Source organism: Podarcis muralis, chromosome 2 (genome assembly GCF_964188315.1).
Source record: "Podarcis muralis chromosome 2, rPodMur119.hap1.1, whole genome shotgun sequence".
NCBI classification, from domain to species: domain Eukaryota; kingdom Metazoa; phylum Chordata; class Lepidosauria; order Squamata; family Lacertidae; genus Podarcis; species Podarcis muralis.
In genome coordinates this window covers 69,311,064-69,339,011 of record NC_135656.1, presented here as the reverse complement: position 1 = coordinate 69,339,011, position 27,948 = coordinate 69,311,064, and the positions used below count along the sequence as shown (strand labels likewise).

The window sequence follows — 27,948 nt, the reverse complement described above, 5'->3', positions numbered from 1 at the left end:
GGCTCAGTGCCCAGTGAGGGCAAACCAGTTGCACTCCGCTAAATTCACCTCTGCTGGTTAGAGCATGGATTAACAAATATGCACACACATGGCTTGGTCCTTTGCAATGGCTCCCTATAATATATTGGGACCTTTCTTAGGTTACCCAACACTACACCAAATATTTTAGCCACTTCAAGTTGTTAGTTGGGCTCTTGTGACTTTGTGCTCAGTGTCATACTTCTTGTACCTAAAAGATTATAATAGTAAAACAGGTCTCACCTTACGGAAAGAGTGACAACTTTCTGGGTATCAAACTGTGTCTGCAGCTTTTTGGAGTTGCACAATCTACAGACTGGCCCTTCTCAGTATTTTCCTGTGTCATTAGAATCCTTGAATAAAGGCTGGGAATTAAGTCCACGGGAATTAGGTGTAGCGGAGACCTCCTGAAATGATGAGCTGGTTGTTGGATCAAACAAAAACAACAGAGACTTGGATTGGTTAAGTGTTCCTAAACCAGGAATTCCATCTTACATAGCTTGAAATTCCATGCAAAGTATGACATTTTCTTTTTTATATATATATAATTAATTTTTATTAAGTTTCCAATATACATTCCACCAAAATTTAACATCCATCTCTAACATATACATATTTTAGACTTCCCTCAGCCTGTCTGACAATTTTCCATATTATCACAATTACTCACATTTCTTAAATTTATATTGCACTTTAACAATCTTAATCTTATCATATCTTTTAAGCAATATTTCTACCAGTCATTTTCACAGAGCTTCTTGAAAGCCAACAAGCATTAATTGTTCCTCACATATGTTTTTGATATACTCTGTAAATTTATTCCAGTCCTCGGTGAATCTCTGATTGCGTTGGTTCCGAATTCTCCCTGTTAATTTGTCCATTTCAGCGTGCAAAGTATGACATTTTCATACACATTAAATTAATGTGTTGCATAGAACAGTTATAATTTTGCAACCTTAACACGGTGCTGGACAGAGGATTGTGTTGAAGACAACTGAAGAATGTCTGGGAAGGGTACTTCACATGTTGCAGCTTTAAGATGTACACTTATACACCATCTCCAGCTTGCTCACAATTTTGTGACATTTTAGTTAGCCCTCATAAATTTATTCCTCTACGGTGATTTTGGTATTCCTCCCACCCATTGATCAACACGGCTACCTACATCTAAAGCTGTAATACCTGATGTCCATATGCAGTTTTTTAAACTCCAAGGAAATATACCAGGGCAGTCTGCCAAGGGTTTTGTATGCTCTTAATTGCTACAGTTTTAGCAGGTACACAACAAAGGTCTAAAACATGTACCAATTAAAATCACAATAAGCAAAGCAGCCCTCAGAGAGGAAGGGGGAAGGAGATTGTGGGGAAGGCAAAATAGGAAGCCTTCTGTCTTTTACTGGGCTACCTTAAGTGAAGGATTTTATAAACCCAAAGGCTTGCACATTCCCCAGTAATACTATCTGCATTTCTTGCAAATGATCAGCCTCTTCTTCCCTGGGGTCAGCCCAGCAACAGGCCAAACACCTTCCCCACCTCCCAGTGCTTTGTCAGCAGGTGGGACATCTAGGATGGAATTGGGGGGCTGATCATCTGCATCTGTCATTCTTGTCCATTCCTGCTCTCTGTGTGATTCAAATGGCTGGGCTTTATCTGGCAAACAGATGAATGACTAGGAAGGAATGTTTATGGGTGAGGGGAGATAAGCAACTGCATTCTCCAACCTTGCCCAGACCTGCTGAGAACTAGTGGCCAAATCCTCTCTCACCTGCCAGCAACTCAGTAATGTTTCCAGTTCAAATACAGCAGCCTTTTAGTTTGAGCAATGAAAGAATGCATTTATTCCATCACACCTTTGTCCCTGGTGTAAGAATCTTGCATTTGCACTCCACAGAGTAGAGAACCCAAGCGACACCACAAGCTACACACAAAGGCTCATTTTCCTCACAATGTGTCAGGCAACAGCTCCCTTGTTTAGGACAAAGACCTAGTGAAGTCCATAATACGAAAAGCAATTTCACAAATGCTGCTTAAAGCACTTTTGAATCTTGCTCGCACTGTATGAAAGTCAAAAATACATTTTTAAATGTGCCGGTATCAGGTTTTTTAATCAATTTACAGCCATACAGGAAGGTTCAAACTTCCTGCATCTTTCCAAAGAGATTGATAATAATAATAATAATAATAATAATAATAATAATAATAATAATAATAATAATAATTCATTATTTATATCCCGCCCATCTGGCTGAGTTTCCCCAGCCACTCTGGGTGGCTCCCAATCAAGTGTTAAAAACAATACAGCATCATGTATTAAAAACTTCCCTAAACAGGGCTGCCTTCAGATGTCTTTTAAAGAGAAGATAGCTGTTTATTTCCTTCACAGGACGTTCCACAGGGCAGGCGCCACTAACGAGAAGGCCCTCTGTCTGGTTCCCTGTAACCTCACTTCTCGCAATGAGGGAACCGCCAGAAGGCCCTCGGCGCTGGATCTCAGTGCCCGGGCTGAATGATGGGGGTGGAGGACTCAGGTATACAGGACTGAGGCTGTTTAGGGCTTTAAAGGTCAGGACCAACACTTTAAATTGTGCTCAGAAAAGTACTGGGAGCCAATGCAGATCTCTCAGGATCGGTGTTATGTGGTCCCGGCGGCCACTCCCAGTCACCAGTCTAGCTGCCGCATTCTAGATTAATTGCAGTTTCCAGGTCACCTTCAAAGGTAGCCCCACGTAGAGTGCGTTGCAGTAGTCCAAGTGGGAGATAACTAGAGCATGCCCCACTCTGGCAAGACAGTCCGCAGGCAGGTAGGGTCTCAGCCTGCGTACCAGGTGGAGCTGGTAGACAGCTGCCCTGGACACAGAATTAACCTGCGCCTCCATGGACAGCTGTGAGTCCAAAATGACTCCCAGGCTGCGCACCTGGTCCTTCAGGGGCACAGTTACCCCATTCAGGACCAGGGAGTCCCCCACACCCGCCTGTCCCCATCTTGTACTTCTGTCTTGTCAGGATTCAACCTCAATCTGTTAGCCGCCATCCATCCTGCAACCGCCTCCAGGCACTCACACAGGACCTTCACTGCTTTCACTGGTTCTGATTTAAAAGAGAGGTAGAACTGGGTGTCATCTGCATACTGATGAACACCCAGCCAAACCCCCTGATAATCTCTCCCAGCGCGTTCATATAGATATTAAAAAGCATGGGGGAGAGGACAGAACCCTGAGGCACCCCACAAGTGAGAGCCCAGGGATCTGAACACTCATCCCCCAACACCACTTTCTGGACATGGCCCAGGAGAAAGGAGCGGAACCACTGTATAACAGTGCCCCCAGCTCCCAGCCCCTCTAGACGGTCCAGAAGGATATTATGGTCGATGGTGTCAAAGGCCGCTGAGAGATCCAGCAGAACTAGGAAACAGCTTTCACCTTTGTCCCTAGCCCGCCGGAGATCATCAACCAGTGCGACCAAGGCAGTTTCAGTCCCATGGTGAGGCCTGAATCCCGACTGGAAGGTATCCAAGTGGTCCGAATCCTCCAGGCGTGCTTGGAGCTGTTCAGCAACCACCCGCTCAATCACCTTGCCCAAGAATGGAAGATTTGAGACTGGGCGATAGTTGGCCATTATGACCAGGTCTAAAGATGTTTTTTTAAGAAGCGGTTTAATGACCGCCTCTTTCAGTGGGTCTGGGAAGGCTCCCTCACAGAGGGAAGCATTCACCACCCCACGGAGCCCATCACCCAGCCCTTCCCAGCTTGCTTTTATCAGCCAGGATAGACAAGGATCAAGAAGACAGGTGGCTGGTTTCACTCATCCAAGCAGCCTGTCCACATCCTTGGAGGTAACAGATTGAAATTGATCCCATATAACATGACTAGACAGGATAGGTGTGTGGCATGGCTCTCTTTCCTACTTCCCCCTCCTTTTGCACGACTGCGAGCATCAGTGGCATCATTGACCATTGCTGGACTCCAGTGAAATTGGCAAGGTCTACTTAGTGGTTGTTGATGTGCACCAGCACTGTTGTTCACATATCCGTCTTTTTTCAAGGAAAGACACAGGCATATTATGGCTTCAGTCCTATACCCATGGAAAACAAGGGAACTTGGTTCTGCATCTATAGGACTGCACTCTAAATTGACAAGGTTTCCCCTTGAACTTGCCAGTTCCACTGATAAGTTACATTAGCCTTTGCCAACCTGGTGCTGTGAACTTTCAGAATCCCTAACCATTGGCAATGCTGGCTGGGGCTGATGGGAGACATAGTCCTGGATGGTACAACATTGGCAAAGGGAGAGTCACAGATGGTCCAAATGAGAAGACCTTTTCTCTAACTTTGTCAGTTTCTCTAGACTAGAGGGAAGAGGGTGGTGGCAAACAAAATCCTACTGAGATGGGAAGAGTGCAGAAAGAGGAGGAGGGAAATTTCACATTATCACCAGCCACACTGTGCTGTTATTGTGTCTGTGTCTAGTCACAGGGCAATGTGGGCCACTATCCAAAGCAGGCAAGTCGGGGAGTGTCAACTCCTGCAATAGCTAGAGTGGGAGAGAGGCATTTAAAATTGCGGGGGGGAATAACTTGTGAGTGGTTGTAATGTACATTAATTGAAGCAGGGGAAGATTGTCAAATGATAAAAACACTTCAAAATGCAATGTGACTTCAGCTTAATTTATTCCAGGAATACTTTACAAATTATATAATGTGATGTAGTGGCTAGAGCACTGTGGTTTGGATGTGCTTTGAATCCCTGCTCAAGCTTTATACCAAACTTGGAGACTTTGGGCAAGTGGCTCTCCCTCAGCCTAGGCAACCTCAAAGGGTTGTGAGAACAAAGTTACATGTTAAAATGACCTGTGACTCATGGGTGTAGCAAGGATTTTTGTTAGGGGGAGCAGGTCTTTTGTTAGGGGGGCAGAGCCTCAGTTTGCTATGTATTTTTTATTGCTTTTTATTGATTGGGGTGCTGCACTGGCTCGCCAGATTTTTATTGATTGGTGTGCTGCGCTGGCTCGCCAGATGCAGCTTGTCACGCTGGCCACGTGACCCGGAAGTGTCTTCGGACAGCGCTGGCCCCCGGCCTCTTAAGCGAGATGGGCGCGCAACCCCAGAGTCGGACACGACTGGCCCGTACGGGCAGGGGTACCTTTACCTTTTTATTGATTGGGGGCAGCAGCCCCTCCCTGCCCCCTCTTGGCTACTCCAATGCTGTGACTGGAGCTCCTGTCTTGTAGCCATTGTAGCACTAGGTACCTCCTTCTGCAAGCACAAAGATTTATTAATATATTCTGTATTCCCCCCCCCCTCCAGCCCTCCTGAGCAAATTTGGGGTGGGGTGCACAGGGCAGTGGGTGGGTAGGTAATTATGTTGCACAAGTACAAATCTTCCTGCTAAAGGAATGAGTGCACTGGATACTGCCCCCTGTTGCTTTTTGAATTGTGGCTGTGAGGTGCTGCTAATTTAATTGAAGCCCCACATTGGTAGAATGGGTGTTTAACTCCCCATGCCCTACGTTTTCTTCATCAAAATTTTATCCCAGCTGCTTTTGGCCCCACAAGGTGGACATGGGAATATAAAATCACCTGAATCTCCAAATGTGCTTTGTAGGAAAAACTCAAGAGCTGTAGATACCACAGCCTGCTTGCTGATCCTCTCTCTGCCTGGCAATAAAGCAGACAACAGTAGTGGTGAGGAGGAAGAGGAGACAACAGCAGCGAGAAAGTAGTTTCAGAGGGAGAAGGGCCCACAAAAAGAGTTTTGCCCAAGAGTATATGAAACCTGGAGCCAGCTTTGGTTTACACTGTGCCTCCACCTATGCCCAGACTAGATATCAGTAAGTAAATGCAAATATTACAAAACATCAATAAGTCTCCAGTAATTTCCTTCCAAAGCAAACTGAACCTGGGCAAGTACCACACTCCTGGAACTTCTCACCATGTGGAGAAGAGGGGTGAACATAACAATATTCTATGTTCTGCATACGGTTCTGATGACCTGTAACTTGCCCTAGATCTTTTACTTTCATAGTAAGCCAAACATGCACACAACATAGATTGCTGCTGCCTTGTCCTCCTCTCTTTCTGAAATGTCCGGTACAAAATTGCTAGCTGACCATTTTTTTCTGCCACCATCATCCACTTTTATATCTAGCTCAGCACCACCATTAGATAATGGCCAATTAAATGGATGTGTGCAATGCCGACAAAGAGTGCTCTCAACCCTACCACGCCTCCTTTGGAAAGTGAGGCATCTGTACTGCTGTACTAAAGGCTACACAAGCACTATTCTGTAGCAGAAAAGGTTTTCACTTCGCCCAATGTATAGCGGAGGGCCCTGGTTCTCCTGCCGCATGGTCATGAAATGGTTACTACTACACTGTACGGACTTATAGAATAGCTTAGCTGATAGAACAGAGCAAAGATTGCTATTCATACTCAGGAGCATCATCATCTGTTAGACAATAGAGATATCCCTCACTTCGTACAATGGTTAGCTCAGTCCTGACCACACAGGTGCTACCTGAAGCCCTTCTGAATTGGGAAGTAGTCCACCTGGCTTTGCATATGGTCCTCCCATACCAGGCAGCTGGAAAGATACTGAGCCTGGCTGTGAGTCAAATGGGGATGATCTGCTTGCAGGAACGTGAAATTGTTTAATTTGCAGGCATTCATACAGGTAAGTGCAAAATAATATATTCCTCTCATTAACCAGTCCAACTGAATTTAAACTTGCTATGTCACTTAAATCAATTCATGGAGAAAACAAAAGTGATGTTAGAGGCTGGAAGAGACAGAGAGACAGAATGCACTCACTAAAGATTCATAATAAGCACCAGACCTTTCATACACATTTAAATGCTTGAACTAGATTGAACTGTATCTTGCAGACTTGCAGGCTCCAGACATGGCTTCATGTTTCCAGTCTTGTCTCCAGTAGTTTCAAGTATACCTGCAAAATTAAGAGAACATGAAGACATAGAACTCCTTCCATAATACAAACAGCAGGGGAAAGTCAGCGTGAAAATGAAATACTAGAATGGGTATTAAAATCTCATCAGATGTTAAAAGTATGGGGAAATAAAAAGATCTTCCGCTGGTGCCAAACAGGCAATAACTTGGGTATCACTCAAGGCTTATTGGGAAGAGAGTTCCGTAGACCAGGGGGGCATCATATTCAGAGGCAGATTTAGGAGAGTGTGATCAGTTCAGCTGCACTGGGTGCGGAACCTTGCGGGTGCTGCAGCTATGGTTTACAATGAAGTGAGATAGGTGGAGGGGCACCGAATTTTGGCATCACACAGAACACCACTGAAATTTGAGACCCCAAGATTTTTGCCTCTGCCACGGGGAAGGCCTTCTTTATTAATCTGGCGCCAGCTAGCAATCTAGTGTTTTGCCATAGCTGTAGTTCCCAAACAGTCTCCAAAGTCATCCCCACACACAGTACATTGCAGTAGTCTAGCTATGGGAGCGGTTGCTTGAGGAATTCAGTTTGTGAATTCCAGTATGAACCAAGTTGATCTGCACCTCCTGGACTAATGTGCCAATCAGAACTTGATATCCACCGGCATTCGCATTTTTCAAATGTTCCAACACTGCTCTTGGGTTAGAAAAAGGAAACCGAATACATTTAGAACAAAATCCTGCATCCCCTCTCCACTATCACTATCTTTCTTGCCTTGGGCAAAAGAGATAGTGGAAATGCTGGCTCCAGTCAACGATCTGTTGGCTGCTGGTAACCCAGGCTCCCTACCACTTACCTGCTTAAACTGGAACTATAGCCGAAGGCAGGATTTCACAATCTTAAAACATGTCTCACTCCCCTAAAGGTTTTGAGAGGCTCTTTCAAATGCACCCCCACCCCCCAATTCTTTAAGGAGGCCTCTGCTGTTTTCTTATCTACTCTCCTATTCCTGGTGATCAGGATGAGACTGGGATATGTCTGCAGTGTGAGGTTTTAAAGATATAGTGGTCCTGTGGCATTTGATGATCTCCACTATCTCTTCAAGCTGTTACTCAGCCTCAGTTTGCCCCATCAGACCAATGTCGTTTTGTGCTGCTTCTTGTAAAGATATTTCAAGACATTCTCTTTTTCTTTTCCACAGTAACTGTGCAGTTTTTACTCATTTGTTTTGCAAGCAAGATTCCTAAGGAAGTGTTTCCATCGAAGAGACGTTTTCTTAGCATCAAACCACAGTTATTCATTCACAGGAAAATTGTGGTTCTTCTCCAAGTAGCACGCCCATTGTTATTTTACTGCTAATACTGTGCAGAATATGATTGTGTAAGTGTCACAGGCAGGCCTGTTGCTAACTACTGAAAAGGATTTGGGACACGGTTGCATAAAATATGCTGATTTATATGTATGATTTATATGTATACATTTGTATATATGCAAGTTTAGGTTCACTTTCAGAAGGAAAACAAACAAACATTAGCTCTTGCTGTCAAGGTTTTGAGCTATAGGGTGCCAACAGGATTTTCTAGGCCCAGTACTTTGCCTGCATATTGGACTCTATTCCTCAATGAGTTCTGGGCAGTGGTTGTGGCTTCCCACTGTACATATTTTATCAATAATAATAATAATAATAATAATAATAATAAATGTTATTTGTATCCCGCCCTCCCCAGCCAACACCGAGCTCAGAGCGGCTAACATCATATAAATAAGACAATATGCATAATACAATATACAACATGCAAATAAAATAACATTCAACATTCATTAAAATAATATAGAATAATATTAAATATCAGCATTTCAAAATTAAACAGAAATCCACTCAACAGTTACAATAATTTCTAAACTCCAATCAATAAAACAACAGCAAACCACAGTGCACAACATAATACAATGCAAAATGAGAAGCAGAGACTGGAGGGTGGGTCAAGGCAGGTGGAAGGAGGCCTTGCCTGATGGAGTCTCTCCCCTCACAACAACCCTTAGAGGTAGGTTAGGCTACAAGGGAGTGACTAGCCCACCATCACACAGTAAGCTTCATGGTCACTCAACAAGCTTCTCTATCACAAGCCCCTCCCCAGTTGCTGCACTGCCTTCAAACAAATAAAGGAAACAGATGGTTGGCATCTTACCAACACTGCACTTTGTGGCATGCTCAGTTGCCCTGTAAGCGAAGTCCGCTTGCTTATTTATTTATTTATTTGTTTGTTTTAGAGGGGGAGGGGCAACAGATCCAGGACCTGGTGCAAAAAACCCAGGGTTCAGGCCCCTGGACAGTGCCTAATGATAAGTGATACAAATTCCCCCTCATGCTTGCATCGTTTTGTGATCTTTGAGTGCTGTGTTCTCTTACTATAGCATTCTAATGTGCTCATCTCACCCTTTTAGAGAAGTGGTGACTGCCACTCCCTGGGGCAAGGCCCTGCTATTTCAGTTTTTGTTTTTTAAATATTTTGGGAGGTAGCCAACTCAGCCATTCCACTGGTGCAAGCACTTTTGGCTACGCAACCGAACTTCCCCTCCCTCCCCTCTCAACCCTGTGCCCTCTAAATCTGCTGCAGAGGGTTGGGGAAAACTCCACAACAGATCTAAAGGTGTGTGGGGGGGGATTTCTGCTGTGCTTGCACTAGTGAAACTGTTTGGCTGGATACTCCCCATTGCATTTAGTTCTTTGGATGCCAAAAATGTATCTTTCTGATACTGCAGCGCATTACTGCCCTGATTTCACTGTAAACAAAAAGCGCTGAAGAGCTAATTCCCTTGCAACGAGATTGCCACAAGGCCATCCATTAGGTGGGAATGGAATATCATGATGGCTGTACCAGACTACATTAGAATACTGTAGAGCACTAGAAGTTTTCTATGACTCAAAATGCAACAGTAATTAGAAATCTATTTCCCCACAAGTCCAATTATGCCATGAGTGAAGTGATGTTATTCGGAAATGTAATTTTTGTACTTAAATACAAGCAAAGGGTCTTAAAAACCAACAAATCCATTATGCAATAAACTTTTGTGGGTCACAGTCCACATCACCAAGTTTTTCAGAAACGCAACCCATATGAAACGGCTTTCCACTGAATCAGGCAGCTTGTTCATAAGAAGTTGAGGAGGAGCCTTGCTGGATAAAAACAATAGGCCCAGCCAGTCCAGCATCTTACTACCCACAGTGGCCAACAGGATGCCTATGGGAAACCCACAAGCAAGACACGAGCACATTAACTCTATGGTACTCCAAGATGGGCTGCCTCTTATTCTGGAAGCATCAAATGGCTATCATAACTAGTACACGCCTGTCACGAATTTGTCAATTTGACAAATTGAAAATGAGCAGATCACAGAATCGAGGTGGTATCTGTCTGCGGGTTGGTAAATAACTCAGTTTTGAAATTGCTGGTCTTTTAACAAAAATATGTAATTTGTCTCAAAGACTGGGGACAAATATTGACAAGTGAACAAATGATACCAACCAACCCCCCAAATAAAGTTTATGTGAAAACAATTCCCCTGGAACCTCACATGCTACTCTTTACTATGTTATTAGGGCAGCTGGATTTTACATGCAGTTGTTTGTAGTAATACCTCCATGGCTTAAAACAGGGATTTGAAATGGCCAATTATGGTGCTGGAAGAGACTCTTGAGAGTCCCATGGACTGCAAGAAGATCAAACCTATCCATTCTTAAGGAAATCAGCCCTGAGTGCTCACTGGAAGGACAGATCCTGAAGCTGAGGCTCCAGTACTTTGGCCACCTCATGAGAAGAGAAGACTCCCTGGAAAAGACCCTGATGCTGGGAAAGATGGAGGGCACATGGAGAAGGGGACTACAGAGGACGAGATGGTTGGGTAGTGTTCTCAAAGCTACCAGCATGCGTTTGACCAAACTGTGGGAGGCAGTGGAAGACAGGAGTGTCTGGTGTGCTCTGGTCCACAGGGTCACGAAGAGTTGGACACGACTAAACGACTAAACAACAACAAGGCAAAGGGCATCAGTGTGATGTGGAGAGGTGGAGGTCAACTAATGCAAAATGAGCAGTGAGTATTTCAGATTGCTTCTGGCCTTGACAGCACAATCTCCCTCCTTCCCTCCCTTGTGTCTGCTTATCCACTGTCCTCATGTCACGTTTGGCATCCATTCTTTGTACTTCCATTTTACCCATGCCACCATTCCCCTTCTCCTCCATTTCAGTTTCTTTCCTGAAGTCTGTTTAAAACAGGAATGGAGAACCCGAGAACAGGGAGCAAAATGTGCCCCTAAGCCTTTCTATTTGACACCCAGGACTCTGCCCAGGCTGTATCACCCACTTGCCCTGTTCCACGTCCTACTTGCTGCTTTTGCCAGAATACAGTTCAATGTATTCTTGAACTGTATTAATGTGTCTTCCTTGCCTGGATGGAGGCTGGAGATATGTAGGCATGTGAGTGGCTGCAAAGAAACCTCTTTGCATGACTGGAATGCAGCTTACTATAGAAAGGTAAGAGTCACATCTATTGCGTCCCCACTTTTGCCTCTGGCCTTGCCCATCACTAACCTGTAAGCCCTGGAAGATTACTCCCAAGGAAATGTGAGCCTTTAGGGTGGAAAAATGTTCCACATCCCTGATCCAAAACACTGCCAGAAGTCCCTGTAAAGTATAAACAGAACTGGCTTGAATGCATTTCCTACAATACAGCAAAACAGCCAGCAAAATTATACATACATACATAATTTTATTTGTATGCTGCCTTTCCACAGTTCAAACCATGCTCAAGGCAGGTTGCAACATGAAATATACACAATAGCAACATAATAAATGTAGTCATAATAATTAAACATAAAAAATAAATTGAATAATGTCCACATAAATCACAAGATCTAAAATAAAGATACAAAAAGATACCTCTCCCCCCCCCCCCGTCCCACGTAACAGCCGCCCTAGCCTATAATAGTCTGTTCAGCAGCCTCAATTTTGTAGCTTGCATCAGTCAGGACCCCGCCCTTTCCGGCCAAGTGGAAAAAAGGCCTGCAGGGCAGAAGGAGCAGGTCTTCCAGGACTCACAGCCAAAATTATTATGATCTTGTAGCTTCACCAACACTACTGTCGCTCTGTCTGCATCACTATTGGATCTGACCTGCTCTCTACTGCAGTTCTAAGAACATTTTGTACAACAAATGCAAAAGCCCCCTCGAGACCGTTGTGTTCAAAGAGCACAAGTATGAAAGGATGTCCTAAACATAGGACCTTGGGGGCAGGGCTTGCATACATCCCCCTGTTCCTGTTGTAAACCTCACATGTTCAGATGAATGCCTGAACATAATAGCCTGCTGGAGCAGGCCAGTGGCCCATCTAGTCCAGCATCCTGTTCTCACAGTGGCCAACCAGGTGCCTGTGGGAAGCCTGCAATCAGAACCAGAGTGCAACAGCGCTCTCCTCTTCTGTGGTTTCCAGCAACGGGTATTTGGAAGAATTACTGCTGCTAGCAATAGAGGTAGAAGCGGAAAAGGGCTTATGCTGAGCCACATTCTGGGTCTCTGTGATTCTCAGAGTTCCAATTCAGCAGCAAAGAGTGGTTTTTCCCAGGGGAAAGCAAATGGAAATGTGGAAGTGATGGTTAAGTCTCAAAAACAGGCAAAATTTCGTAAGTGAGTCTCCATAGTAAAAATAAAAATAGCCAAAGCATTTTCAGAATCAGCTAATAAGTCATCACCAGGCCTAAATGCATTACACCTGGCTTACATATGAGCCTTCAAGAAGAACTACTACAAACAAAGGAAGATTGGCAGATGAAATTGAAGGAATATGCGGAAATGGCAAAACTGACGGGCAAGATCAGAAACCAAGAAGATCAAGTATTTGTTAGAGACTGGAGTAAATTTGTAGTTTACTTTAAAAACCACTGTAAACGGTTAATATCATTGGTAGCGTTATAATGACATTTGTAATGTGAAATTATGATAATTAGGGATATACAATAGTTGGATAAAGCAATAATGACATTTGTAATGTGAAATTATGATAATTAGGGGTATACAATAGCTGGATAAAGCAAAAGATGCAGTAAACTTAAACGTTTAATATAAGAACCCATGGGAGGGAGGGGAGGGGAGTCCAAAGAAAACTCTGTAATTTAATGTTTGAATTGGTTAAGGTGTATAAAAATGTGAAAATCTAATTTAAAAAAAATTATTGGGGGGGGGAATACATATGAGCCTTCACGTCCTTCAGTGATGAACTGCAAAAAGTCCAAAGCAGTGGTAAAATCTGTGGTGGGACAAACCAAAGCCTTTACAGGTAGAGTGTCTATTCTGTGGACTATATTGGTCAAGGCAACTTGCTTCAACAAAAGTCTCAGATTCATAAGAGGCCATGCAGTTCTTCCTACATTTAGGCCTTCAGAAAACTGCTGTGACAATTTTTAATTTTTTTTTTAAGAACTTGGGTGTATCTACATACATTTTTGGACAATTGTTTTCTTCTGTATATTTTAAGAGATTTTGCTCTTATTTAAAATATATATTTTACCTTCTGGCCTTAATTGTAAATCAAAAGTGCCCAAGCATCTCCACTTATGCCCCCCCCCCAATTTGGGTTCCCATGTGCCCTCCTTTATAAAGGACAAATCTCTATCTGAAGGGCTGTCAGAGGGCAGTCTTCTCACTGAAAGATTCCTCTGTGTGAAGCACTACCAATCCACAATCCAAGTCCAGTTTAAAGATACAGAGAACCCAAAAAAGCGAAAGCAGGTGGAACCTTCAAGCTGTTTCTCAACAGGCAACAGCTGGCAGCAGACTGAGCAGGCACACAGGTCAACTGAATACTGTCTTACCCACTATGGTGAATGAGATGTATTTCTATTTAAATTACTGTAAGATCATTAAAACTTTATTGAGATCTGTGTCCTTGTTTTCTTTTGGTTATGTAGTTCCTCTTCTTTAGTGATGCATAAGTCATCAACCTAACAAGCATAAGCCGAGTACTGCGATACACCATAACATTGCAACAGGTGGCTTGGCAGCAAAGCATACATTGAGCTGGTGGGCATAAAGCAGCAATGAGTGAACGGGGCAAAGTTTAATCTGCAATAGGCGTGTGTGTGTGTGTGTGTGTGTGTGTGTGTGTGTGTGTATCTGGCAGTGGTGGCAAGGCAGGCCCAATACACCAACACCATACACTAGCTAGGGCAAGCCAATTTAATTTGGCACCCAAGTCAGAAAACTCTACAAACACATCTCAGCAGCCCCCATTGAGATCTTGTATTAAGGTTTATAAGAAAGGAGGAATGCTGAGCATGGCCTCCTACTCACTGTGAAACAACAACACACCAGACCCCTCAAATGACAAAGGGAGAAAAAGATTACAAACAAAATGAAGTGTTCAAAATTAATCTGATGAAAAACACTGTCTTTAAAGAGAAATCTATTGTTGCTAACTAGCAAGGTTCATTTCCTGCCAAACAAAATTGTTCTGATTTTCGGTAGGAATTTTTTGGAGGGCCAGCTGCTTAAGAATTATTCAGACTTGAATTGATGTGCTCCTTGCAAACATCAGGAGTACCTTGGCACCTGGCGACATCATGTGGTCACTTGTGGTAATGCACAAACTGTTGTCTAGCCATTCCTTTCAGACTCCCTTCTCCCTTCCTTCTCTGATCATAGTACTGTCTTCCTGGCAGGATTGGGCCAAAGGTCACTGTAGCTTAGTACTTTGCTTCCATCCGTGATAGGGTAAGTGGTGGATAACCATACTCCATTTGTCCTCAGTATCTGGTACCCTGAACATGGAGGTACTGTTTAGCAGTTATGGCCAATAGCCATTGATAGCCTTATCCTTCTTGAATTTACCTGTTCTCTTTTAAAGCCATCTAAGCCGCTGCCTATCACCACATCTTATGGCTAAGAACATACGATGGGCCTCCTGGATCAGGTCTAATCCAGCAACCTGTAAACACAGTGGCCAGCCAGATGCCTATATGCTAAGTTACATATGTTAAAGTAGAAACTCTTCTAAAATGGCAAAGCATTGCTGCAGGAAATGGTGTAGGTACATTTCCCCTCCCAAACTTTGTGGTACTATTCTGGAAAGTACTAAAGGGAATTTATAAGCAAGTTAAGGATTTTAAAAAGTTTCTCAGATACTGTGAGGGAGAAGGTTACTAAGGCTGCAGAGCCATGTTACACATACTTCTAATGGTGGTGCTATCAGATTTGGGGGGGGGGGCAGTGCCTGATCTACAAATTTTGCCGCAGGGAGCAAAAGTTAGCAGTGTTGCCCCCTCACCCTAAAGGCAATTTTTAAAAGGCTTCAAATAGGTTGGCGTTTGGGTGAATACAATATTGTACTTTGAAAATAATTAAGGAGCTGTCCTTTTTCTTTATACTGTCGTTAGTTTAAAATTCAAGTACAGGCATTTAAAAAATCACTTTAGTAGTCAGGATATTGTATTGTAAGATGATACTAATGATAACACAAGACCATGAAAAGCAGGAAATCAAGGCAGATTAAAGATATCCAACACACTAACACACTTCTAGCTTCTTGGATATATACAGCTGACGACACCCCTAATCTGCCCAAGCACTTCCACCCACATAGGCTACGAACTGCAAAGCAAAGTGGGAGACCAGGGTGTGGGGAAGTCTCTGTAAGCAGGCCACCCTCTTGGTTTGCTCTGCCCAATGCCCACCTGCCGGCCCTGCCTAGTGCAGTGTGTCCTAGGTAGGAGACAGTGGTAGCCAGCAAGTTAAAAGGTGGAGTGGCTTATCTGGGCCCTTCACCCATGGCATGCTGGGCACCCCAATGGTATTTGTAGAAAGGGAGTGCCTGATCTCGCTGCAGCTGCTCCCTGGGCATTTTGGCAAGCAGAGGTGGAGGGGTAAGAGGAAGGGGGCAGCAGTGGCTGTATAAGTGACAAGAAAGGAGGATAGGATGGAGAAAAGAGGAAGAAAGAGAGGTGGGACTGCTTGCTTGCCCGCCTGCCTAGCTGTGGGGCCCGCTGCACCTTAGAACAAGGACTGCTGGGCTTTGGCAAGGCTAGGCAAGGTGAAAGGGGCAGGAGAGGATTGGTCTGATAGCTGAAACTGGGCTGGGCTGCAGCTGGTGGCAGACCTACATTTTGATGGCGCAGAAGCTTGAACTGTTATGGGGGCCTTATGTACGCAACTTCACAAACTCTGCCAGTCAGCTGATTTGTGGAATTTGTGAAGCCAGGTACACTGGACAAAGCCCTGTGCATTGCACCCCCAAGGACCCGATGGTAAGAGTCCGTAGCTTCTGCAGTTTAAAAGCTACGTGTGTGCGGTCATGCCTCTCAAAATTAAGTAACTGCTGAAGCCTTGAAGAGAGTTGCTTTGTTCTTATTCTCTCAACACAGAAAGACTACTGCCAAAGAGCTGACAACATATACGGCATCCAGAAGGGATGAATCAAACCGAGATACAATCCCACACTGACTCCTGCACTCAGGAGAGATTCCCATGGCTTGTCATGGGAAAGAAACAGTGAATAGACAGTGGAAAAGTTGTCATGCCAGCAGCACATTAGGAAGCAGAAAACAGATGGAGCGAAAAAAGAAACCACGTTCCTCAGATGAAGAATACTGCCGTCACTGTTTAGAAGTTAGTCTTCCCAGACAGTTCCTAATACACTCAACATTTCTTTCTACTTGCCATCCCCTAGCAAGCATCGTGTCCATAAGAACCTTGTCAATTATCACATAGATTGCCAAACGATTAGTTTGTTTTGTTCAATTAGCTTCTCTACCATTTTGTCTTTGGCAGAGTACATATGGAAAGTAATCACCAAATTTACCAGTTCTGTGAGAGTTTCTGTTTCTCCTCCTGGATATGCTGAACTCTCCAGCATAATTCCCAGGCAATCTAAGCTGCAGTGTCAAATGGATACACATGATGTGTTCTACAAAGTCCAGATTGTACAAGCCACACTGCTAGCTGCTCCATTAGACACCTACTGTAGGGACCACAGCTTTACATGTACATCCATCAGAATGAAAAGAAAAGGCATCATATTTTGTTTCTACTAATATCTGTCTTCAAGAGAACAAATTCTGAGTGCTAGCACCTATCTATCTATCCTTTCCTCTCCCCCTGCCATAAAATCAGCTATACATTACTTCAGAAACTCTTTTCCATCTGTCCCCTGGAAGTTCCCTAAGAATATCCCATTGCTCTTCGATGATGCTGTGCAGCAGCGTACCTAGCCGCTCGGGCACCCAGGGCAGTGCGCACGCCCTGTGCCCGGGGGCAAGGCGAGTCGCCCATGGGGGTGGGGTGAGCTGGGGCAGGGCATGCTGTGAGGAGCCTCCAAAGAGTCTGCCTGCCGCCTCCCCCTCAGCTGTAGGGCGGCTGAGGGGGAGGCAGCAGGTGGATGCAAACCCCACACTGGCATTTTGGGCAGCGCAGAGCCACTGTGTCACTCCCAAGCGTTAAGTACCGCCCCCCGCAGTGTGGCACCCAGTGTGCCCTGCCCCCCAGCCCCTCCCCAGCTATGCCTCTGATGCTGAGTGCTTAACAGCAAAAGATCTCTACTCCTCATCTACCACTCTTGTTTGTAGACCCTATGCAGCACCTCTCAGGACTTAATCACGAGATGCATCATGGATTCACAAGAAGTATGATTTTATTAGACTACAGCCAAAAAGCAAAACCACATTGAATATGTCTATACAGTATCTTGCCTTTCCTCCAAGTAGCTAGAAGTGATGTACATGCACCATTTTATCCATACAACAAACTGGGAGCAGGGGTATTTGGGGGCACAAACCCATGCCACACATGTGCATAATATTTGCACAATAATAATAGGAGGAGGAATTCAACATCACACCAAGGGGATTGTTCCAAAGGAGTGATCTCCCCTCTCCTCCCTGCATGCACCGTTGTGGAGGTTCTCCCAACCCCCTAAGAGCCAGCTTTGGGGATTGCACATGACACGTGCGGAGGGAAGAGGGGGAGAAGCCCCATTGCACAAACAAAGCTGAAGGGGCTTTTTAGTTTTGGGGGGGAAAAGTTGAGTAAAGGGGGATAAGATGGTGTGAGAAAGTGGACAGGGACTTTTTCGCCCTCTCTTACAATACTAGAAACTCTGGACCATCCACTGAAGTTGAATGTTGGAAGATTCCGGACAGACAAAAGAAAGCACTTCTTCACACAGCACATACCCAAACCATTGAATTTGGTCCCACAAGATGTAGTGATAGCAGCCAAATCAGATGGCGTTAAAAGATGATCAGAAAACTTCATGGAAGAAGGCGAAAGATTTATACGATCTGAGGTGAAACCAGACTGATCGAAAATATTTATTTATTATTACATTTATAATTCCACCTTTTCTCCAAAGAGATCAAGGTGGCATGCACACTTCCCCCTCCCAACCTCCCTTTTTAACCTTACGACAACCCTGTGAGGTAGGTTAGTCTGAGAAAGAGTGACTGGCCCAAGATCACCCAATGAGCTTCATGGCCGAGTGGCCATTTGAATCCTGGTCCCCAGGTCCTTGTCCAGCACAAGGAACAATACAATAATGATACATGGTTTTCCAAGACAAGGACCAAGGAGAGAAAAATAATAATGTAAGGAACCGCAATAAAATATTTACAAATTTAGATACAGCTGCTATTTTACCAGAAACCGTAAGAGGGCAGTGTAAACAAAGAAATGCCACAAGAAAGAATTTCCAGGGACGTGTAAGTGCTTGGTAGATTGGCTTTCCCAAAAGCTAAGTTAATTTTATGGTTTGCAGGCTTTTAAAAGAAAAGTATGCAATTCTTAGCCAGGATTTCAGGCCTGTTCTACCTCTTGTTTCTCTGGAAATCTGTCTTTGCCAAAATAATTCCTGCCTGTCGGGTGAATCTATGCAGTGTTTCTCAAGTATTATTTTTAACTCTGCTTGCTTCAACACTTTCACTGCTTTCTAGTTCCTCAGCACTAGTTATCTGTTGCATGGGTGAATATCCATAGATCCTTGTATGTAGTTATGTGTATATAGCTACATGCATGCAACCATCAGCTGCATCCAATGACATGAGAATCAGGACAGTAATCTGACATATGCATTACTGCAGAATATCTCTGAACCTCTTTTACAGATACACTCCAGGAAACATTAAGAGCACAGCAGATTGTCCTAAACTTGCTTCTTCCCAAATCACATTTGGTGTCAAGGAGAAGTAAGGATGGGATCGTGCACACAAATCCAATAGGATGTTCACTGTCAGAAGGTGATCAGTCTACCTGGGTCTTGGTTAGTGGGGAAAGATCCATGGCACACCCCAGGGTCCCTCTGAAACTCTGACCCTCCTTCCACTTCTCGCCCCTCCCCAAAAGGCGGACATCTCACAAGTTTGAGAATTATTTCTATAAAGCACCAAATATAATGGGCAGTAGGCACTTTCAGAAGAGAAGTTCCCCTGGCATGCCTGGAGCAGATAAATTAATACCTCTTTGGGCAACAGCAAATGTCTATCTCATGTATGATTCCCGGGTGGACTACATTTGGTTAGTGCACATACACCAACACAAAGTCATTCCTGGGAAGCCATTTGAACCTATTTTCCTAAGGTTTTCTAAGAGCTTTGCTGAATCTGACCTTTTGTCTGTTCTAAACTGTCTGCCAATCAGTATCACTGGATAACTCCTTTTATTTTTTCCTGAGAACTAACTTCACTTTTTCAATAACACTCGCAATGGTATAAGCCTCTGCCATATCCTTCTTCACTTGCCTCTTTTCTAAACTAAAGAGACCCAGACCCACATATTATAATCTTTCCTTATATGAGAGTTGCGTCAATTGCTTAATCTCTTGGTTTTCCTCTTTCTGCACCTTCCTAAAGCTACAATTTCCTTTTTGAGGCAAGGCAATGTAAACCACACAAGGGACGTGGGTCGCGCTGTGGGTTAAGCCACAGAGCATAGGACTTGCCGATCAGAAGGTTGGCAGTTCAAATCCCCGTGACGGAGTGAGCTCCCGTTGCTCGGTCCCTGCTCCTGCCAACCTAGCAGTTCGAAAGCACGTCAAAGTGCAAGTAGATGAATAGGTGCCTCTCAGGCGGGAAGGTAAACAGTGTTTCCGTGCGCTGCTCTGGTTCGCCAGAAGTGGCTTAGTCATGCTGGCCACATGGCCCGGAAACTGTACGCCGGCTCCCTCGGCCAATAAAGCGAGATGAGTGCCGCAACCCCAGAGTCGGCCGCGACTGGACCTAATGGTCAGGGGTCCCTTTACCTTTACCTTTAATGTAAACCACACACAATATTCTAAATCAGGTTTGGGGAGCCTTTTTCTGCCCAAGGCCACATTCGCCTCTTGGCAAGCTTCTGGGGACCACTTCCCAGTGGTGGGTGGGGACGAAAGCAAAAATGGGAATAGTAATCAGCCTGGCTTATCCATCCTGATAAGCCAGAGGCCTTATCCAAGTTCACAGACACATCCCAACCATGCAAAAATACTTGGGGTGTGAAGCAGTGGTGTTGCCTGCAGAGAGTTCCTAAGCCCAGGGAGTGTTCCTAGGGCCAGACAGAGAGGCTAGGAGGGGTGCATTTGGCTCCCAAGCCTGTTAGAAGGCTTTGTCAGCAGCTTTTTGGAAATCCAAGTATATAATTATTTATACCTTCAGTTCTGTAAGGTTGGTGAGACAGGACTTCTCTAAGTTTACAGGAACCACACTGATTTGTTCTCAGCAAGGCCTTTTCTGTCTTGAACAACTCTACCTTTAGTAATGCTTACTTCCAAGGTACCCACTTACCCCAAAAATGAAGAGGTATATACCAAATGCACAAAAAGAAAGGAATACGCCTCCAGCTGTACAGAAATCCATTAACTGAACCCACTATATTTTGAATACAAATCCTTCCTCAGAGATATTCTTAGGCACAATCAGCTTGGGTCTCCCAATTCTGTTTGCCAGGTTTGTGCCCTAAATATATAGATATTGCCTCATTCAAGCAAGAATGCGCTTTAAAATATTACTTGTGAAATTAAATGTGAGTAACACCTTTGACTTCCAGGACTAGATAACTATACAGTGGTACCTCGGGTTACAGACGCTTCAGGTTACAGACTCCGCTAACCCAGAAATAGTACCTCGGGTTAAGAACTTTGCTTCAGGATGAGAACAGAAAGCGAGCAGCGGTGGCACGGTGGCAGTGGGAGGCCCCATTAGCTAAAGTGGTACCTCAGGTTAAGAACAGTTTCAGGTTAAGAACAGACCTCCAGAATGAATTATGTTCTTAACCCAAGGTACCACTGTATTTCCCAATGAATTGACACTAACATGTACTAGAATCACTGATCTCCCCCATCCATCAACTGCGCTATTGGCTTTTAACAATATAGTGTGTGATGTCTGCCGTGTTAACATTCACAACAGCCCCATCTCTCCTTGCTTCTAATTAACCCCCCACAATACAACTCCACTCCCATCTTCCAAGAATGTGGAAACCGGGGCATCCTAGAATCCTGCTGTTGGACTCCAACTCTTTCATCAGCTCCCTGGCTAGTGGAAGATGGAAATTATTGTCCAACAATATCTGGAGGACCACAGGTACCCCATCCCTGTCCTCACTATGTCTGTATGCTTATTCTCTACAGTAGCAATAGCGGGACTTCTCTATCAAGTCCCTGAAAGTCTCACCAACTACCTCTCTCAGTGTATCCAAGTTATTTACTTTTGCCTCAAAGGGACAAGCCTTTTCCTAATAGCTAGGATCTCAGTGCACTAAGCAAACAGTCCACCATACATTTCCCGCCAAACACTGGGTAACCAGTGCTAGGAACCCTGCTAACTTTCTACCAAGTGAATTGTCTTTGGCAAGGTTTAGAAATATTTTTGTTGGTTACAAAATCTCCATTCCCCATGTTTCCTTACTCTATTGTCAGGCTCTTCCAGGAGTCTAGTTATCTCTTTCATTGTAGCTCTTATCAGGTTTCACCTTTGGACTTTATAAACACTGCAGAAAGGGCTGGCCCAATATATTTTTCCGCCTAAGGACAAGATGGTACATATCCCCATGCCATGTACACAAGCCAACCAAACTAGCAATTGAGTTTTGTTTCAACATTGCAATGAGACAGTGAGCATCTTCTGGGGGCAACAGGTTAGTTTGGGGGCTGGAGGTCTTGTCATACAGCACACACAGGTCTGTCCATTCTGCACCCCTCAGCAACTCCTGTGTGAGGCAGCTACCTCATTCTGCCTAAAAGTAAGACTGACCTTGACTACATTCATTTCCTATAAAACCCAAGAGGAGTCCATCTCCTGCAAGACTTGAGAAATTTGGCTATGGCTAGCTATTTCAGCATCTGTACTAAAAATATTTGTTCTGGTTTCATTTTATTTAAGCGTCAGATGGCCTGGTTTTTACACTGAGAGGTGGAGGGTATATCTGTTTGAAATTAAAGTCAGAGGTCTAATTAGTTCTCTCACACTATTGCCTCAAGTGCCCTCAGCAGAATTCCAATCTGGGGTGAATACTTGGATCTTAGAGCACTATTTGTCTTTGCCCTAGGCTTTCATATTTTACCTTTCAATATTCTTGGCATCTCTATACATCCAAGTTAAAAATAAACATATCCATCATATCTCTCTCTTTCTCTCCAGTTTCTGTTTTCTGTACTCATATATAAGCTAATATTAGTTATTTGTTCAATTGCACCAATGGAATGCATTTCTTGAGAGATTTCACACATGCAGAAAAATAGTCTCACAGTCCTTAGCAATATTACTGAGTATCAAAGCTAAACACATAAGTATAAGGTTTAGGATTGATTTCTCAGATCAAGAAAACTTCCAATCTCATTGACAATACTTTTGCTTCTGTCAACAACTAAAATCTCATTGCCAGTTGTGGTTAGCTTTGATGACTCACCAGATGAATAAAATAAATCTTAGGAGGTAAATAATATCGTTCTTGAGCTCAACAGACTGCTAATCAAATATTGTATTACAATTGATAATGCAATGCACTTGATGTATATTGTTATGGATTTGTGGGTGCCCTGACTCCCACTAGATTCTGGGGTTTAATCAGTGCTTTGAGAATTAAGATGGGTTGACAAATGCTGCATTTAGAAGTGTAAAAATGCAGGCTAACCCTGTTTTCCCCAGAAAAAGGTATTACCTGGGAGAGAAGCTATTAAATGGAATGAAGGCTGATGACAGCCAGTCATCAGCCCATGGGGGGAGCTATCAATGGGGAGAAGACTGTGATATAGGGAAGGGGGCCCTCCTCCAACTGTATGTGCTAGTGGGCAGAGAAAGAAAAAAATAGGGTTTCCTCCTGGATGATGGAGGCTGAAGAAAAATTGTTTTTGCAAGAGGTTTGAAAAGCAGGGGAGAAGTGAGCGAGAGCTCTTGGCGAGCAGGCTGGGACAAGATGTGAGAAGAGACAGAGATGGCTGTTTGGCTGCCTTTGAATCCAATACTATGCTTCTGTAGGAAGCAAGCCCCCCTCATGTGAATGTTGGAAAACCCTCTGCTGTAGACTCAGGTTGTATATACAGTATGTAAAAATAAACAATATATCATAAAGACACTGCAGTCTCCATTGTGCCTAATTTCCAAAGGAAATACAAATCCTGTGTGAGTGCCAAGACCCCTGGAATCACACCACTCAGAGATTGGGGTGGCATGGAACAATATATACCAAACACAGCTTTGATGATAATTAAGCTACTTGGCTTTCTCTTCACATCTGGCAGTCCCACTGCTGTGGGATGCTGAAGAATGCATCAAATTGTTTGCCTCATTGTTGGACCCACTGTTCTCATGCACTCCCTTTCCAGATTCCCAATAGATTTCATGCAAAGCACAGTTTAAGCCACTGTCTATGGGTAAGATAGCTCCACAATGCCCCATATGCTCCATAAAGTATCAAACCTTTGATCCAGCCACCATTAACCATTGATGGACAATCATGCTGAGTGAGAATACATAGTAAGGTGTTCATATAGCAGCTAAAGCAGGGAAGAGAGAAATGGCAGAGTATCCATCATAACCTTGAATGTTAATAAATTAGGTTATAGAAGAGGAGAGCCCTACAGATTTCTATGAGTCTGCAGTCAAGACGCCAGATTTATATAGGTCCCTGTTCTGCTGCATCTGCAGAATCCAGAAAGAATTGGGAGTGGTAAGCATGCATGGCATTTTTTCCATTTGGAATAGAAGCTTATTGCCTCCCTGCATGCTGGCAAAAGAAAAATAAACCTGCCTTTGCATGACTGTTGCATAAGGAGGAGGAGCTGGGTTTTCTCTCAACCTCACAAAGATTACCACTTTCTCTCTGTGTGTGTGTTATTTATCTACTACACACAAAGAGAAAGAAGTATCTCTCCTCCTCCTTTAAAGCAACATTTGAGCTTTGACACGCAACATTTTACCAGTGATTAATACTGAGAAAGTCAACACAGAGTTCTTACTTTCTAACATCTGCACATACACTTTTATACTTCATTATTTAAAAGCAAGTTTTAACAAGACAGTCACGAGTCATTCAGGTTTACGTGCCAAACACAAATTTTAGCAACAAAGCCCTTTGGAGTAACTACCATTCCTCCTGGCACCACCTAACATGAAACCTGCAAAGTCAAGTATTCAGTTTGGTTTTAACAGAAGGGTTTGGGTTTTCGGTTTTGTTGTTTTTCTTTGCACTTCTTATATTGGCCCAATAAGTGCAATATATTAACACTCCTTGAGGGACATTGATGGAACCTTCAACTTTGGCCAGCTTCAATCACTACTGAACCTTAACAGAATCTGGCCAAAATAAACACAGATGGAATCTGCTCCTCCTCCCTACCTCTTACACAATATTATTCTTGGCCCTCCTAAAGCAGGGATCTTTTAAGAGCTGCTCCTAGGAGCTCTGTAAGCAATAATCTGAAAAAAAAGGAAATTGCCATTTCTGGCAACAATAAAAACATCTTTTTACCACTAAATAAATTTAAACTGTTTCTCAAGCCAATTACTTTGGAGTAATCCTACAGCAGCCAATTGGAAACTCATATTTAGGGATGTAACACTATACTCAGGTTCTGCAGACTGAGAGGCTTATGATCTTGTGGAAGCCCCTTGCACTGGCAGGATATGAGATACCCTGCTGGTCTGACAGATATACTAGTGGATCTTTCAAAATACACTGATGGAACACTCCACTGGCAGAGCTGTTTCACCTGCAAATATATGCCACCAGAGTGGCGAAAACAGGGTGAAATTATGTGCAGGACAGAGGTGATGGGGCAAGAATTACACTTGTATCAAATTCTGCACCCACCCAAGGCCACAGAAATGCCCCTGTCTAGGCTCCAGTCGGGGAGCTCCTATAAGGAAACGCCTCTCATTGAGTTCAATGAGGGGGATATATATATATATATATATATATATATATATGCAGGTTTTGGTGTCCTCGGGTATCTTCTTGTTACTGGAACAGAGCTCTGTTCCAGTAACAAGAAGCCGAAAGCACCTGCCTGAAGATGACGAGTGAGACCTCGTCGAAACGTCGCCTAGACACCCCAACTTTTACACGGGAAGATACCCGAGGACACCAAAACCTGCATTCCTGTACCCGTGAAAATCTACGAAAGCATATATATATATATATATATATATATATATGCTGCCCTGGTATGACAGAGTATAGAATGTGGTATAAGTCAGGCTTCCCAGTGTTTTCGACTACAGCTTCTATCATCTCTGAGCATTCATTGACTGGCTGGCTGGGAATGATGGGAGTTAGAAGTCCAACAACATCTGGAGAGCACCAAGTTGGAGAAGGCTGGTGTTAACTCACTACCCAATGATAGCACACTACAACCACCAGTATATAAACCCCACTACAACCAGTATATTATAAATTCTCCCACACTTGGAAGTTTGGTAATGGGGAATTAAGAGGGGAAAGCACTTGATACAACAGGAGAGCAATTTGCACCCAAGATGGGTACTTCACAAGACAGTTGCCTCCTGAACACACTTTGAAATTTGCACACATTGCTAACACTTTTCAAGTGGTCCAAGGACAAAAATGTTGGGGAGCTGCTCCTCTAGACCAAGGCTTGCAACACCTGAGCAGACAAAGCTGAGAAGCAGTGAGGCTTTACCAATCTTCTTTACTAAATACAGGTAAACATAGTAACTGTGCTAATATAAAATAGCATTGCTTGTTACCTCCCCCCCCCCCCAGGCTAGGCTCCTACACCTTCAGTTGTTGCTTTACAGGCAGAAATTTCACGTCATCTTTTCTCATCAGGGCCCTGCAGAGGGTAAATGTTTAACCTGTTGAACTCTGCCCATCATGCATATTGTTGTAGGCTTTTGGAGAGGAGGTTAAACTGTGTGCCTTCCAATTCCTGGATCCAGCAAGGATTAAAATCTAGCAAAGGATTCAATTGTAGGAATAGCCAGGCCAACTTCTTGGTGAGTTAATGGACCCCTAAGTATGGGTCCTTAGGGCCACAAAGGAAGTGGCTCTGTGCAAGAAGACAAATGGGTGTCTGTCTGTCCATTCCCCTCCCCGGGTCTGGTAGCTAGAAGAACAAAACCAGAGCTGAGGTGTGTGAGTTAGAAACAAGAATCAGGCTGGGCAGCTGAGAGAATGGGAGAAACAATACCCTTTTGGGGTGTTAATGCTGTGACACCCTCCACGGTTGGCTCAAGTTGTATACATGTGTAAATAAACCATATATCTTAAAGACACCACAGTCTCCACTGTCTGTCATTCCAAGGAAACCAACCCTGGATATCCAGGGAAAGTGCACTGATCAGAGATCGGGGTGGCATAAAACAAAGTTTTAGAGGAATCCTGACTGAAGAAAAACAAAAACAAGCAGCTTAGTGGTGCTCACCTGGAGGCAAAAGGAGTTGACATGTACAGTCACTGCTTGGATGTACAGTGGTACCTCGGGTTAAGTACTTAATTCGTTCCGGAGGACCGTTCTTAACCTGAAACTGTTCTTAACCTGAAGCACCACTTTAGCTAATGGGGCCTCCCGCTGCTGCTGCCAGAGCACGATTTCTGTTCTCATCCTGAAGCAAAGTTCTTAACCTGAAGCACTATTTCTGGGTTAGCAGAGTCTGTAACCTGAAGTGTATGTAACCCGAGGTACCACTGTACTGAGATATTGTGGGTGGGGGCTTTAAATGGGTTTCTGAGGTGAAAAGCTGCCTTATTGGAAAATTCGTATTCTAGAGGAGAGGTCTATCTGCTCAGAATGCAAGGAACAGCTCCTCTATTCACCTCGCTATTACCCCCTCTGGGTAAAACAGGGCGCTGAGCGGGGCGGCGGCGGGGGGGGGGGGCATTATTTTGTTTTTATTCTAACAGGCAACGGCCTGAGCAGCGGCAGCAACAAAACAGCCATTCCTCTTTTCGCCAGCACTCCTCCTTTCGTGGCCTCCGGGGCCGCTCCATAAAGGGCTTGGCAAACCCAGTCACCTCGCCTTTCTCTCTCTCTCTCTCTCTTTCCCTGCCTCCCTCCCCGCCTCACCCCGCGGGCGGGTTGTTGCCTTTGCTCTCCCGCCGCCGGGCTGGGCCGGGCCAGGCCAGGCCAGGCCTCGAGCCAGCAGCCGCCGAGGGAAGGAAGCGCCTTTTATGGCGCGCGAGGAAGGGCCATGTATGGCGCGCAGGGCAGGAAGCGCCATGTATGGGCAAGGCAGTTCCTGCTTGGAACCAAACGAGGGCTGCTTCCGCTCAGCTTTGGCTCGGCGGCTGGGATCGGATGACGGGGACGGCTCGTCTCGCTGCTCTCGCGGCTCGGAGCCTGGCAAAAGCCGAGTGAGGCGGCTTCCCTCCTGCGCTTGGCTTCCACGGAGGGAGCCAGGCAGCTCCCGCCAAGCAGCGGCGCTCGCTTGCTTGCTTGCTGGGGGGTTGGCTTCCCAGGCGCGGGAGGCTGCCCGGGAGTGGGGGCTCCTCCGGCGGCGGCTGCTACTACTACCAACATGGCCTACTAGCGTGCTCCTTCTCTCTCCCCCCTCTCTCCCTGCGCCTG

General features: G+C 44.5%; 1 long non-coding RNA gene across 1 annotated transcript; it reads right to left on the bottom strand.

The window, feature by feature from the left end:
- LOC144326985 (uncharacterized) lies at positions 1–27,915 on the bottom strand. The gene is made up of 4 exons (XR_013391938.1): positions 27,448–27,915; positions 11,503–11,595; positions 5,593–6,958; positions 1–438 (listed from the first exon to the last, which is right to left on the bottom strand). It is a non-coding gene; the product is annotated as an uncharacterized LOC144326985 (long non-coding RNA).
- Between the last annotated feature and the right edge of the window lie 33 nt (positions 27,916–27,948).